We start from the raw sequence: 17586 nt of genomic DNA on the forward strand, positions 1-17586 counted from the left end.
TGATCAATGTTAAATAAAAATAACAAACGTTTACATGATTATAAGGAAAAATCATTATTTATATTGCGTTTTTAAAAAATATTGAATTTATTTTTATTAATTAAAATACTTAAGGCGCTAACCCGAGCGCAATATTTGGTTGCTACGGCCCTATCGCAGGACCTCGAGATCGCAACAGTTCGGCCGGACGGAAAATGTCCACCACGTAGCCGTAGCGGTACGGACATCGGTCGCCGCGTGACCGATAGCGATAATGCCGGGGGTAGGTACCCGTTGTTCCGCGAGAACCTTGCCAGATGGCGGACGAGAGCAAACGTATACTGCGATTTACCTGTCCGAGTTTTGAGCGATAGTTGTTCGTTGGGACAACCGTAAATCATTTGATGCCAGACGCCTAGCCTGCCGGTAAGTAGTACTGGGTAGGGAAAATCACGCGAACGAAACGAATGATTAATAAATACGATTTATCTTGACGTATATCTCCGTACGTCCATGTGTTGCTCAAATTCGAAAATTAATAGCGAACAATGTACGACTGTATTAAATATACCCTCCCCGCTCACCAATCTATCAACACGTAATTTTTAAAATAACACAACAGAACAAAAAAGGAATAAGTACGTTGTGCATAATATAAAGCGCATTTAAAGGACGAGGTAGAGAGTTAAGCTATATAATAAACATCGATATTATACGGAGTAATATAATAATAATAATACATTATATATATATATATATATATATATATATTTATATATAAATAACTATAATAATAACATCTAATTAACTTTTTCTGACTTAAAATAAATTTGAAAATCATAGATACATAATAGCATCCATGTAACGTTTAACGCGTTTTATACATTATATTACATTCGAAAGTGTTTACTTTCGAATAAAATATAATTAATTACTGGTATGGAATTTTTATGAAGTAAACCTAAAGTAAATTTTGTGCATTTTTATTCATTTGTTATATGTTAATTTTAAAATGATGATTTTATTTTAATGAATACGTTGAATATAGGTGTACTATAATTACAGTACAACTTCAATATTCTAAATAAACCAAAAACCTTGAAATACGTCAAGAAAATGTTGGCACCTTGAAGTTAATTTCAATGTCATCCAGCAAATAACAATAAATAAGCCTTGGTAAGATTGATATGAAAATGCTTAACACTTTACGAACCCCGATTATTATTATCACGCCTAACAAAATTTCACATTTATATTATTTCACTTAGTTATGATGTATGCCTATTTGGTTTCTAATAATTAAATTAAAAATAAATTATTGTTTGAACGAACAAGATATATAATATATATGTGTGTGCGCGTGCGTGTGTATGTTTGTGTTTATACGTATATTATGTAATGATGTAAAAGTATAGGTTAGGTATAAGAACATGGTAAAATAGATTTGCGTGGTTTCAAAAAAATCACATTTACAAATTATTAATGGATGGAATAAGATTTTTTTTTTTTGTTGAATTAGACATATTATTTGTTACGTAGAGTATATTTGTACTTTGATATAGTTCGTGTTTTTTAAATGGTACAGATTTGTAGAGAGAGAGGTCTTGAAGAAATAATAAATATTATAAATAATTATACATAAGTATATAATTATATATTACAAAATATTTTTTTAAATTTCATATCTTAGATTTGTTCTTATTATCTGGAAATTTTTTTCGATTTAAAATCAAATTTAATAAAATTACATTTATATAATCGATTTAAAAATAGAAAAGAACCGTGTTGAGTATTTTTAATATTTTTATTCGGCTATATTATGTATTAATAGCTATTTTCTCTTTATTTTTTCATCAAGATGTATTATTTTTTTATTTTTTCCATAATATAATCTCGCTACAGTTAACTTTTCAACTGAATGTCAAAGGTGAGCAAAGGTACGCTAACAAGTTTTTTCCTTATGTATAAACATCGTCTGCTGAATAATCGATTTTCAAGTACGCGTATAGCCTTTTTAAAGTGAATTGCATAACATAATAGTATAGCGTGTACGATTTTGATTTTTATCGCAAGTGAATTGAAATAACGATATAGTATGTACATTTGTGTGAACTTGGCAATGTTGCTGCGTGGTAGAAAAATATCGATAAAAACGTACATGTGGGTTCGTATTTTCAAAACGACGCATCGGATTGGTTGATATTATACGTTATTGATTTTTAAAACATTGATGTATTTTACGTATTTTTGTATCATTTATAAAAGTCAAAATCACTGTCTCCAAAATGTAGTTTACCCTTCACCCACATCAGCCGTGGATACCGGTTTTACGGATTTGATTCATGCACCATTAACATTCGAACCGTTCATCGCTCATGACCGACAGATATTACAGATGTTAATATCAAATGATACGTAATACCGAATATAATATTATGCAAGATGATATAATTTATTTATATTTAATTTAGAATTTATGTTTGGTACAACAGTTCTACAAACTGTGTTTCCGGTCAGAAACGTTAATGATAAATAAGCTTAACTAATCAAAAATAATTCTACTAATTATGGTCCAGTGGTATAACATTTTAAAAAGACTTCAAATGTGGAAAATTGTGCATTATTGCTATAAAATGATGTAAAATTAAAAACAAAATTTCGCTGATTTTGTGACGTATATTAAGTAAAAGGATGGTGTCATTTATATACGTAAGCAAGTTATGTATTAATGAATTACAAAAATTATGTGATCGTTTACTTTTCCATTATAAAAGCCCTCACTTATGGAATATATTAAAACGTTGAACTAAATATATTTGTAAATACATTTAATGTGTATTTAACAAAGTAAACAGTTTTCATCTTAAAACTCGACCTAATAACATATTATCGTTTTGCTCAATTGTGATGCAGTCACTTGGAGCATTTAATCAACAACCTCATGTGACGTATATTGATATACCACCTACCCTTAATCGCAATAAAGGTCATATTTTAATTAAATAACTGCTATTTGTATAAATATTTACATACAATACAATATATATATACCAGACCCGAGACGTTAAATATGGAGTAAATGATAATATTGTAGTCACGGGCCAACCGTTATTACAGTCACGGACTACGGTTGCTTCGTCTAGCGCATTATTCATCACGTGTATGTATTATTTTCATCATCACATTTACGTATTTTCGAAGTTTTATTTCACTTATATTTTAAGAGTTATATTGTTAGTTAAGTCCTTCATGATTATGAACATATTATATGATACTAAGATTATATTTTCTCGAGGTAGGTGTTAACATTCATTAACGACTGGCAAAGTTCTGTAGCAGGAAAATGCCCTACTGACCTAAATCGCGAATTCCACGTTCAGCCCGCATATTCACAACCCACAATGTAGACCAACCCGTTTAGTAAATGTATTTATTTTACACCTATACAACTATGTTCAAATTGGGATCCAGGAATTCTAACACCTGGAGGGGAAATAATCTAATACCTATATTTATATAAGTACACCCATTTTCAATCCCACGCTTCTTTTCTCCTAATTTTTGGTAAAAAAAAAATAAAATATATAACCAAAAATTAAATAGACCATGATTTATGGTTTTACAACAATCGCTTTCATCCAATTTTTACACTACGTAAAAAAAGTAACCGACCGAGAAAAAAACTTTTACTAACTAAACTTTATAATATACCTACTCGTATACAAATTGCATACGTTATTCTTATTTATGTACAGAATGCGATTCTTTTAACACAAACGATTGTCTGCACACGCGTATAATATGACACTCATTCGATTACGTTTCATAGGCTGAACGATTTGGACGACGTTGCTACAAATACGTATAGTTGGCAATTCGTCGTTTTATTAGAAGTACATATCTTAAAGTAGTGCCTATTGCAGCGTTTTCCATGAGCGTTCGTGACAAAACCGCGATCGACCATATACCTTAGGCGTGTTTAAGGGTGTCAACCCCTCCTTTCCCCGAAATTTTAACAAATTTAGAAAAAAGTATTGCTTTATATTTTTGTACAATTTAAGTATTAAATATCATATACATTTGTTAGGGTTATCTATACAATCCATTGTCGATCTATTTTGTGTTATAAAATGAATTATCGTTAAAATCATTATTTTGTGAAACGAACACATTCGAAATACATGGTATTAAAAAAATCGACTCCCTCCCATCCCCGGATGTCTAGGTCTTCAGTACTCCTGCCGTTTACACAACATTGTCACTTGTCACTATGCGAAATACTATAAACGTGTAGGTACGAACACATAAACACATGGTTTATTTTTCCCTTCTGTTCGACGAAGACAGCAACCAGACTGCGAGCAAAAATTATAGCGCTTCTGTTCATCTCGTCGACGGACGAAAAAATAATGTTTACTTTAAACGGGGCGAGCGTGTGATTTATGTCGTTGGAATATAATATGTACGTGGCACATACAAGTGTGATTATCGTTGTGCGGTGCAACATTCTAGTTTCTACGGTAGGTTCTGCTGACAGTCGCTATCGGAAGCTATTAAATATGTTTGAACATGGAACGCGATAAGATTATGCGCGCGAGAATCAAACACGTACTGGAATTCGTGTTATCGCGACGAAAATTTCAACCACTAAAAAAAAACTAAAAAAATAAAATACGAAAAAGTTAATACAGCGGTTCTCAGTGGAAACGCATCGCAATGGTGTGGGTTGGGCGAGCGGGATGTAAATTCACCGTTCAAGTGCATTACAACAACGGCTTACGTTGTGTTTTCAAACGAAATGTTTTCAACGCGTATCAAACAATCGACCTCACCTCATGTGCACGATTAAAACGTCAATACCGTTGTGATATTTCACATGGCAACAACTACTGACTGTTTCAGTTTACACATAAAGTATAATAACCTCATTGTTAATAAAAAATTAAAATTTTAAAAACAACCTGTCGATTTTTCTTGGGAATTTCACATTTTTAGTTGTTAACGAAAAATAAACCAAACGTCGTTATGAACATTCAGCCATCAATGTCCTAAGTGAGCAACATTTTTGTTCATTCAACATAATATAACCGATAAATTAATATGATTAATTTGTTAAAGGTAAGAAGATAATATTTAAAATTAATAATAACTTACTGAAATATATTATTTATTATTCGATTTTATAGTTATGTTTAAGTAAAAGTAAAAAAAAAAAAACCTAAGAAACGGTTTGATGGAAAAATATATTTTCTTACAACAGAAACAAAATAATACAATATCTTTGCTAAAAATAGTATTTAGGCCAAAAAAAAGCATACTTAAGTTTCATCCTTTGGCCGTATAAATAAATATCATAAGCACTGAATTTATATGCTTAAATATGTTATCTTAGTGGGAGGTGCCTTCAATATAACATAAAGGTTGGTATAAATATAAGCATTATGAAATTTAAAATAAAAATGGTCAGGCCATGGCGCATATAGTTTGGCGTAACTGACCTGCAACGAAGTGCGTATTTTTTCGCAAGTTAATAGCAATAATAGGCCAATTTATGTGTCGATATTATCTAATATTGTTCATTGATATTTAAATTAATGTTCGACTATTACCAGCTGGCTAAGCGCTCGCATTACATACGCCCACATTTAAGTGTAATTTTATTATATCGTATATTACAGATAGGTTTATAGTATTATTAATTATCATTAAACGACTAATCAGCTTTAATAATACAGAAATAATTGATTAATTTGTTTTTTACAATTAACTGTACACTATAAAAACCATTATAAAATCGTTTTAATTGAGTACAATTATAATCGATACTTTATTTTCAGATTATATTAAAGGTACGAATATTTATTTTTATTCTCAATGCGTTATTGAGATAAGCTAGATTAAAACATTGTATTATATGGTTTTTGTTGGTATTTTTTTTACATTCAGGTCAAGTATTTAGTCCATACCTACTCAATACATGTTGTGGGTGTACTATTAAAACGATTACAATTTACTATTATTTATCGTCTATTATCGCATATGTAATTATTATAATTTAAAATACGCAAAGAACGATTGTTACAATATAAATATTTACATTGTTAAGATTATTAATATTTTATAATTTTTTATACTTTTACTTACCCGTTTGTTACATTTAAGTGTATATTTGCGGAGTAAATAAATAGATAAGTGGTAGATATAATATACAATAATCATAATGTTGATATTTCAAAAATAAACTAGTGCCATTTGCTGATTCACTTATTACCTAATTATTCATTGATAAACAATAGAATGAATTATATTTAATTATAATTATTGAATATAATTCCATAAAACTTTTACTTAATAAGATATCCTACTATTCAAAATGTTCTTGAGTTTATACCGTAGGTTTTTGTTAAGCTATTGAACATTCGAATTCTTCTTCATGTAACATTTAAAATCTATATCAGTTGCATTATTTATGTTATAAGTTGTTCTTCTAGAAGATCCTAAACTATAGAGTCTATAATATTTATTTGATAAACATATCAATTATCTAAATTGGAAACTACATCACGATTTTCACAAATATTGTTTATAGACTAATATATTTATATATACATTTATAAATTATATATGAATTATGATAGTTTTTATAGTATAAGATAACTATTAAAAAAAATATTAATACATTTTTAATAAAGTTTTAATTTCTATAAAATAAAATAATTTTTCAATATATGACAATTCGAAACTATAAAAATACATCATAATATTTTATTTAATATTATTCAAGGTAGATATAAAATAATTATTTCCATAACCCAATGCTTGGTATATTCAAGAAAGAAATTTTAATGTTTCTATCTAAAACGGTTATTTGTTAAAAAAAAAAAAAAAACAACATTAACTCAAATTAACTGTGTATAATATATAGTTGGTAAACAGTTATATAGAATTGGTTGTATTGGCCATAATTTTTAGAAAAGATACTTTAATCGTAAACATTTTTTTATAATTTAATTGCGAAACCTAAAAAAAAAAATACTAATTTAAGATAACCCAAAAAATTCTTAATGAAATGACAATTAATTCATGCGCAATAGGTAGTAATTTTCTTATTTAAACTGCGTTCTATTGTAGTAATTAGTATAGTATACATCAGTATAAATTAGGCTTATAATTTATAATTTATAATTTATTTTATACTGTATTGATAATATGAATCATAAGAATAAAGATTAAAATATAACCTTTATTTGCTGACAAATTATATATCACATACAATTATTATCATAATTATAAATTATACTTGTTAGATTATAACTAGTAATTACTTGTAGAAAAATGTACAATAAATTAATTTTATAATGATTTTAAATGTAGGAAAAGTGAAAAAAGAATAAATGAGTTAAAATTCGTTTAAAAAAAAATGTTAAAAATTGTTTTCAATATTATGAGATTTAAAACAAGTTTTACGATTACAGATAAGTAATGATATTTTTTTAGGTAAATCAAGGAAATTACTAGACTTTATTATTATTTTAGCTTTACTAGTATAATATTATTATATTATCCTATATCTAGATTGAGATATACGAGTAGATCAAACGCAACATACAGAAGAGGCTGTATTTGATAACTTTCTTATTATATTTTCTTAGTTAGCTCTAGGTATATATTACATGGAATTTATTAGAAATTGTAATCCATTGTATTGTAAAAAATTTCCAAATGTTGAGAAGTTTCAAAAGCAGTAAATTATACTAGAAATATTTGAATAAATTTTACTATATAAGTAAAAATATTTATTGAGTATTTTTATCTTAATTTATTTAGTATTATACTACATTTGATGGTTAATACAAAATAGTTTAAGAATAATTATTTATAAGCCATATTTTTGACACTTTGAAAAATAAATTATTAAAAAAGTTTTTATTATAGTTAAGTTCAAAAAATACGAGATCATTTATAATTTTAGTTAAAATTAACTTTCTTATTATTTGTTTATATTAATGTACAGGTAATCTTTATTTTGAACTAAAAATAAATTCCACGTAATACTTCAAGTACAAGAGAAACGGAATCATATTTCTTGGAGATCTTAAGTATTCTTAATATAGGTTATAGGAAATATTTTCATCGATGAAGTAATGCTCACTGAATTCTCTAAACTTTATAGATTTAAACAGGAAAAAAAAATACATCTTTTTCGAATTCTTATGTACCTACACACATACACACACACACACACATATATATGATATATATCATATATAGTATAAAAAATATTTTGAATGAAGTAAATTGATTTTATAATAATGTATATTCATTTGTTTTATATAAATTTCATATTTATATATATATATTTTTGTATACTTTTTGATTGTTGTATCATTATTATAATTACAACAGCCAAAAATTTAAAATAAAAGTTATTATTTTGTCGAATTGACTTTTAAAAACAATTTTCAATCCTACACATTTTTACCTTTTATCTTAGTTTTATTATTTTCAAGTAGAAATTTTTAATTTTTCAAATAATTAATGATAATTTACTGACCAATTTTATTTCAACGTTAAATTTTCGTTACGAACTCTGAACGTAATAATAATATATTTTATATGAGAATAGATTTCTATTTTCCTGACTATTAATTAAAAAAATTTAATTTTAATCATCTGGGTTAATAACGCATAATATAACACATTTTTAATGATGTATGTACTTTTTTGAATCTAAATATTTCATAGTGAAATTAGGTACGTAGAATTTAAAAGACTTTAAATTTATATTTATTAAACTCAGTACCAATATTAAAAACTATAAATAATGTTTAATTATTTATTTGATCACACAATGTTTTATAATGCAATAGTTTATAGGTTTTTAAATCTTTTAGGAAAGGCAAAATTTTAAACATTTTTATTTCAAAGATAATTCTAAACCTATTTGATTTGTTTCGCACTGTATACAGTATATAGTTGTATATAGTATATTCTTATGTTTTGTTTTAAATTAATTATAATGATGCCAAATATCGCCTAATGATAATGTTAAACGATATTGCATATTGCAGTTTTAAAAGTCGATTGAACACCGTTTGTTGGGGTTTTCAGTTTAATCAAGTATAATTTATAATTGATAAATAATAATAGTTTTATTTATATTAAGTTAATAATATTGATTAACTCGAGTGCTCATGCAGCAAAAGTATATTACCGTATACGCACATCAACTTACATCATTTGAACTTAATGACCGCTGATTATTATTTTTGGATGTTTGCGTAAAGATTAAAGTTATATTTTCTTATAATAAAAAACACGATTTTGTTGATCTCGGTGAACCGCTATACTTTTTAATTTTGTTTTATCAAACTTTACACCACGTAGGCAGATCGTAAGTATATAGATTATGTAAACATAATAAACATTTTATCAGTAACAATTAAATATATTGCATCAGGAGCATCAATCTTAATCAAAAATCTGTATCTTGTGCGTATATATTTTTATTTTAATCTTATTATTAATTACACCTTAGTCTACTTATTAAATATATTTTTATTCTATTATTGTTCGTGAAAATTGTATGCCTCATACTCAGCTACAAGTAATTGGGTTTTTGTTCAGCAAAATGAAAAAGGTATAAAAATAAAATGTTTTTTTCTCCTTTGATTTTTCAGTATTTATTTTCCAGCATACGATTATTGTGAACAACTGTAAATAATATGTTTAAATAGGTAACGTAAAGTGTATTTATAATACATTTTGATTTGTTCATTATTTTAAAAATTAATTAAGACAAATTGGTTTGATAGTTTAAATCTAGGCATTCGTAATCGTATCGTGTACCTACTAAAAATACTTTGGTATAGGTATGTAAATACACCAGCAGTTTCCAAACTGTGCTCAACGGAGACATTAGAGCTCCGCAATTGTTTCTAAAGGGCTACGTTAATTTTGAAAATGTAAAGACGTAACAATCATTGATCGTTATTTAAAATAACGAGCGTATAATTTTTACAAGACTCCGTCACTCAAATACAATTCACCGATACATGTACAAACAAGATATAAAATCCCTATAGAAAAATATAATTTTTAATTTTGGATAATACGCGTTCCCATTCCAATTATTTCTCGGCCAGATATATTGTATATAAATATAATATTAAATGTAGGTACATCATCTTGTTTTGAGTTTCCTCCTATACAAATATATAACTTGTGTAATGTGCTTCGTAGAACACAGGCAAATAAAACTTAATACTAAATATTTCTTAGAGCTTCACGAAAAAATATACTGTCGAAAAAAAGCTCTGTGGGTGAAAAAGTTTCGGAATCTCTGATCTGCACAGTCAATTGTCATTCATTGTTCAATATAAAACCGTTTTATGATTGTATATTTGTTTTGAAACAAATATTGAAATATATTGAATACAATAGTGAAGTACAATGAGTGAGTAAAGATACGCAAGTGTCCAATCAATAGAACTTATTATTTTTTCGCTGAAATACTTTTTCCATTAATTTGGCAAACCAAGCATACCAGTCGAACATAGAAATGTTCATCAAACAATATGTTTGTTCAATACTAGATTTTTCTACGGTATACTCTATTGTATTTTAGTTTAAAAATACTTGTAACTTCTTCCAATGATTACATCATCTATTTAATTAAACTTTATCATCTAGTCCGGCTATTATACCGGCAGTGTGTGTATCGAGACAATGGAAAAGAAAAAGAAAACGATTTGAATATCGATCATTCGAAATGTGCCAAGAGTCGAGAATGGGTTACGTGTAGACTCTGTTGATATATCTATATACACACACACACACACACTTACATTTGTACCGCATACCACGTAATAATATGATTATAGTATACTCGATGCTGTCCTCCTGCGAGTGCAACCAACTGCAGTGCACTCGTGGCTGTGTGGATGGCCGACATACCAGCGCTATCACGTCATTACCGTCCGGTATCGGTCACCAGGATCGAGCATTTCGTGTGAAACGCAATTATTGCTTACCGGGGAATTTAGAGGGTATGTAACGATACGAACATAAAGGGTCGGCGGATGCCCTAGATAATCGCATGGCGATAACGTTATTGTAAACTATGAGATTTAATAATACATAATGTGAATTCACGTACACGTTTTTTTCCATTTCTATCGTATACAGGTAATTGAGTATAACAGGTATGTATATACTGGTACAAAAGCAACACAAACGTCTGATGATAATGAATTCAGCTGTGCAATACATAACAGTGGTAACAGAGACGGGTCGAAAATATTTTTATGCTACTGAATCCTCGGAGGGACTGGAAATTAATAAGACCCACCTGGAGCCACCTGCTTACGAAAAACAAGAAATAACCCTAGTACAATGTACCCCACATATTTGTACATCGTCGTATTGTGCCGCGTCCAAGTTTAGAAACGCCACGGGGTGCAGTTGAAAATTGTACGTCTATAGGTTATTATTAATTTGCATATATATGCGAAACTGAATACTACAGCAAAATAAATATGTATTTATATAACAACGAGCTAAATAATTTGGAAACATATCACAGTACTATATAGACAGTTAACTTATGTACACATACTTCTGCTCTTTTTTCGTTTTTGGTTCCACGACATTACTTTTAATTAATATTTTATTTTTATTTATTTTCCAGTCAACAAAAAGTTTCACCATTATTCCAAATTAATTAAAAATTAGATTAAAACATATGCAATTAAAATTAAAAATGCACCATTTTATAATAAACAATAAGTCTTAAAAATCGAAATATTTCGAGTCATTGCATATCATCGACATTCTGCGTGAAGTAAACATTTTTCTATGTAACGCTGGGATCAATATAAAGTATCAACCACCAGACTTGAGTAATGTAATTTTTTTACACACCACTCATGCGTCATACCTACCAAATAATAAAACGGATCTGAATTTAAAAACTATCTTTTTTCAATGACGATTATAAGGGGGGCGATAGATGGATTGCCCCCTCCTGGGATTTGGTTTTTTTTTAATGTATTATATCGTTGACCCAACAACACCTATCTGCAAATTTTTGAACTTATGATTTGATAGTAAAATTTTTTTCTGTTTTAACTACGGATAATAGTATTGATCATATTATTGTATGTATATATTATATTATTATATATATCATATATCATATTATCATACTCTACGTCTCGGTTGCGCACTACCGATATAATTATAATTATAATAATAATTTTATAAGTCAATACATTTCTATCATTTTTTTAATATATTAACATTAAAAGTGTGATAAAATTATACATTTATACCTATAATCCGTACGTATATTAAATATTAAATGTAAACAATATATGTATATATAAAAATGCTATGGAGGAGGGTTGACTATGTTTTCGCCCCCTCACCTTGAACACCACGTATAACCGTCATTGTCTTTTTTTATTGTTAATTTACAAAATAGAACTTTATACATTACGATATACATATGATATAGTTATAGATACACGATACTATACATTAATCCTGTAAGACAAAGATTGAAAATTTTAACCAGTCTTCCCGCTGCATTCTCCTATTTCTTTTTCGGAGTTAAACTCTGTTTGATGTCAACCGGTTTTGTTTCTCAGTGCGTTGCGTTGCGACTGCATCATCTAACCGTATTCCGTCGGTTGTGGAACGGAAATAGTGTCGGAAGTCGCGGAGGATGTTGGTCGACGAGAACCGGGAGCGCGAAGGAAACGTGTGCGTTAGGCTCGAAGACGACGTGGTATTGTTGTCAACGTACGACGAGGTCGCGGACGGTTGGCGAGAAGAGGATAATGTTTACGAACGCTGTCGTCAACGGAGGGCAGTTCGCCGAGCGCGCATTGTTCCGTTGGCGAAAAAAAATAAAAATAAAAACAATGGAATCGTCCGAAAAAAAGACCGGACGTGTCGAATACCCCCCCCCCCCCCCTTCCAGACGCGGTGCGCTTCGTGAACGGTTTACCGAAGACGAAAAAAAAAACGAACAATCGTCGTCCTGTCCAACCGAAATCTTTGCGCTTCGGCACCGCGTTTTATTTGCGTTGCGATGTGCGCGCACGCGGTGGCACGGTCACGTTGCCGCGGTCATTGTGCGCGGCACGTGTAACGCGTACGCGCGAGCGTTCCGTTCCGGCGGATCCGCCGACGCGGACGGCAATGATGTTGTCCGGCACACGCGCAGGCCCGTCCAAAGATATTTTCCACCTCGAAGCGAAAATCGTACGGTCGCTGTTCGTTACAAATATTACGAATCGGAATTATAACAATATACGGTGGCGTTGAGCTGGCGGAGCTACGATTGCGGTGTAGATGCATAACAGTAATTACTGTCGTGTGTTGTCGATATTTATTACATTTCGCTACTACCAGTTTCTTTAAAATTGTATACCGCTGTAAAGCAACGCATGATTTGCTTGTGGTCTAGCGACGGGCCTGGGGCACATATCAAAGGGTACGCGGGCCGTAACGCCGCGGCCCGGGGCCGGCAGAGCGTTGGCGGCGGTGCGCAGGGTTTTTCGCCGAAAGGTCGGCCGCAACGAAAGGAGATTTCGGCCGGATCATTAGCCACCGCCGCCGTTACCGTTGCTGGTGCTGTTGATGTGTTGTCGTCCGTGCGTGGTTATCGCTGCACGAGCGTGCCCGTGCACGCACCTGGCGCTGTTGCCGCAGCACAGGTACGATCGGAGGGCGTGCACGTACGCGCGTACGTTATTACAGGTAACACACGTACGCCGTGACCGCCGCCGCCGCCGCCGCCCGTTCACCGCGTCCGATCGACCTCGGGTTTCGACCTTAATACCGGCGGATGTGACGGCGGCGCGCGTGACGTGTCGACCGCGCGAAAACTGGTATATCGCGAATCACGGTATAATATTATTATACGCGCTCGCACGCACCGTAATATATATAACGTTGCCCGGTACACGCCGGCGGTTCGCACCCGATACGCGTACTCCGGCGCGAACACGAACACGTCATTTATTCGTTTATTACGATCGAACGGCCGATTCCGATCACAATGGTCGATGCGGAAACACGGAACAACGGTGTACATAGGTTGCTCTGGCGTGTGGGCGTCGCCAGAGGTGTACAGTACACGAATCCAAGTGTGATTGAACGCAATGCGTTTGATAAAGAGCCAAACAATTTTAGCGGTGTGGACGTGGAACGCCAAGAGAAAGCGCAGGAAGGATAAAGGCTGCGGTGCAACCGGGATCCGATTGGAAACAGACCAAGAGGTCAGACCCGAAAAGCGCCGGAAGATCGAAGAAGACGTGGATCGATTTGGCGTACCGAACCGGGAACAATACGTGCGGGATAGGGAAGTGCGGAGTGATTTTATATTGGCCGCAAAGGTTCTGGGCGAACCGTGGACCGCAACGAAAACAAGAAACGCAATATGCGTACGTGCACCTCGGTCGCGCTGTATACAACACCCGTGTACGCGCATAATGGTACACACGAGCATGTGCGACTAATCGTGTTGTAAACCGTGTTGTATATTACGTGGCCCGTGTGGCGTACTGTTCAGAGCATTGTTTTTACTTTCGCAATGTAACGTTATACGTGCGAGCGTAATCGATACCGCTGTTGTGCCAGTACTCGGGTACTCGGATACCTTCTAGGGACTACGATCCCTATTGTACCGTTTTGAACTATTTTACCATTTATAATTAAACATATATATATTTATGCATATTTCATGTAACGTAATGTACAATGGATATTTAATATGGGTTAGTTATGGTTTGTAAGACACTTTGACAGATTATAGAATACAACAATTTCCATTGATCATTTTATTGCAAGTTTATTATTTTATGAATTAGCAATTACTGAAATGTGATGTGTGCGATTATCTTGACCATTAACAAAGTGTTTTGTTTGAACTTTTTGGAGAAATGTTAAGCCGACGTTTTTCCAGCGATGTGGGAGGTGACTTGATACCCTAGCGTCCCTCCACTTTAAAGATCTGTCTGTACCTATAAATAGAGTCGTACGTCTGTAGACATTATAATACGTGTTTACCTATATGACTATTCGTAAATACATATACATGTTTATGAACATCGCTGCATCGGGGTGGTAAACCAGCTGGTACCGTACGTCATCCCAGCCATCTGCTGCAGTCAAAAATATACGGTGCAGTGAGGAGTTGACAAATTTTTCTCAACGGTGGTTGCTGGGTAGAATGCGACGCAGTGCCGTATTTCCCATAAAACACTATAAGCTAGTGCATAGGGCGGCAAATAATTTTTAATATTGCATTTTTATTATATGTAACTAGAACTAAAATAAATTATATTTTTATTATTAAATTTTTCATATGAATGTATGTATGCATTTTTATAACAGCTTTATATTTTTATTTTACATTATTAAAATTTTAAGTTATAAAGAAAACAACTATGATTGTATGCTTTAATAACATTTTTTAGAATAGAAAAATATTTATATTAAAAGGCGGCAATTTGTTTAGTGCTCAAGGCGGTACAATGGTTAAATCCGGAACTGATGCGACGAAAAAAAAAGAAGAATTGTGTAATTTATACTCTACGCGTATTATGTTCACTGTACCATGCAGTTTATTATTTGTGAGCCCCGGGGTGACGGTCGATAGTATTTTCGTGCCCTTTATGTATATAGGTATTTTTCGTTTGTTATAACGAGGAGGAGCGTATAAAGGGCGTCGTTTAACGATTTCCATCGCGGAATGAACGTATAAGTTACGCAAGACTTCGGATACTTGCGGTTGGATTACGTGCGAAACGTGCTGAAAGACATTTGGTGTCCTGTGCATTGGTAAACTCCTTTGTGTGACTGCGATAACGCCGGTAATAATGACTGGTTTGGCGACAATAGTGATGTTTTTACGACGTAGTGTTATATACGATTGCAAAAACTAAAAGGGTAAAAATGGTATTATACGGCTTACGAAAGAATCCGTAACCGCATACGCGCGATTCGGAACGCTAGGGGTTATTGGCTCTGGGTCGGAGCGGGGTAGTTCGGCTATTTTGAAAATTAATATTTTCACTTATGTATTCGTATGCGATTCTTTAGTGCAATTATAGGCCTAAGATGTTTCCCTGATGGATTGACTATATGTTCTCTGAACTAAACATAGTTTTTCTAAAGTGTTTTGGATAACACTTAATTTATAAACTTAAAGATAAACTTATAGTTTATAGCATGTTTTTCATGTAGGACTGAATGTGGCCGCCGAACGAGAAATTTCTAATGATCGTGAATAAACATAGTATGTTTTTACATTTTTACTTTGAGGATCATATGGCATGTTGTCAAATAGCTGATTCAATAAAGTGTATTAATAGTAAAACAAAAAGTATCGTCATCGTCAAAAACCGAAGACACGTGTGTCGAACACAACGATATTGTTTCAAGTATGAATCAAAGAGATCTAATGGAGGGGGAGGTGAGCGGAGACGTGGGCGAAGTCGAATAAAGTCTTGAAAACGTTCGTTGCGCCGTCTTAAGTGAACCGTCAAATCGCGCACAGACGGGCGTAGTCATAATCCACCCCCGCCCCGAGGTGAACGTTACGGTGACGGTGAAACGTTCGCGATTCACGGTGGGAGGGGAGGGAGGGTAATCGTGTCTACGAGAGAACAATCGCGTCGCCAGGTGATGATCCGTGAGCGCGCGTCGACCTCGGATGACGTCATCGCGAACGAAACTTTCGACCACGAGTCACGAGGCTGTCCAACCGCGGTCGCCGCCGTTTCGTCTCGGAACGGCGGGCGATTTTTTTCCACCATTTCTCGTCGGCAACAATGACAAATGACCAACAATAATAACACGATACGATGGCGAATCGCGGGTGACCGTAACGATAAAATAACGACGTAACGACGCGATTCCGTCCGAGTCGTTTTGAACTCACAATAATCGTCGTACCCCCGACCACTGCACTTGTTTGCGTAATAATCGTAGTAATAACTGCATAGGTGTACTCAGGCGCGTACACAAGGGGGGATTTTAGGGGTTCAAACCACTCCCGAAATTCAGGAAAATTATATTAAATATGTTTTTATATAGTAAAATTGGTATATAGATTATATTATTATGCAAATGTACAACCTAAAACCCCTCCCAAAATATTTTTTTGTGTACGCGCCTGGGTGTACTAATTGCGATTTCTCGCGTTCGACATCGCCGAAACGATCCGCTACGAACGACGATGACGCGATGACGACTACGCGAAGATAACGAAGATAGCGATGTTAACACGGAACGTGTTCTATTATTTTTATTTGCGACTTGGTGTGTGCTCTGTGGCGCACTGAACGCGTACGTCCATGGGAAATGTTTGACAAACAGCACGAATAATATTAATAATAATAATACTGTAAATGGAAGGCGGCGTCCGTGTACGTGACCGCGTGGGAAATTAAATAATATTGTTTTAAACGCCGCTCGTGGCCGTCACCGTCCACGGCAATCGATACGGACGTGAACAACCGCGTTCAACGGCGGACAAGAGAAACGGATAGAAACTGGAGGAGGAGAAGAAGAAGAAAATGAAAAAAAAAAAAA

The 17586-nt window shown here is 32.9% G+C and overlaps 1 protein-coding gene across 5 annotated transcripts in view; it reads right to left on the minus strand.

Annotated features, from left to right (window-relative positions):
* Positions 1–17586, minus strand: part of LOC112691624 — a 118319-nt gene that overhangs the window by 43285 nt on the left and 57448 nt on the right. The window lies entirely within an intron of this gene.

The sequence above is a fragment of the Sipha flava genome, unplaced genomic scaffold, assembly GCF_003268045.1.
Source record: "Sipha flava isolate LNK unplaced genomic scaffold, YSA_version1 65_pilon_pilon, whole genome shotgun sequence".
In the NCBI taxonomy this organism is placed as follows: domain Eukaryota; kingdom Metazoa; phylum Arthropoda; class Insecta; order Hemiptera; family Aphididae; genus Sipha; species Sipha flava.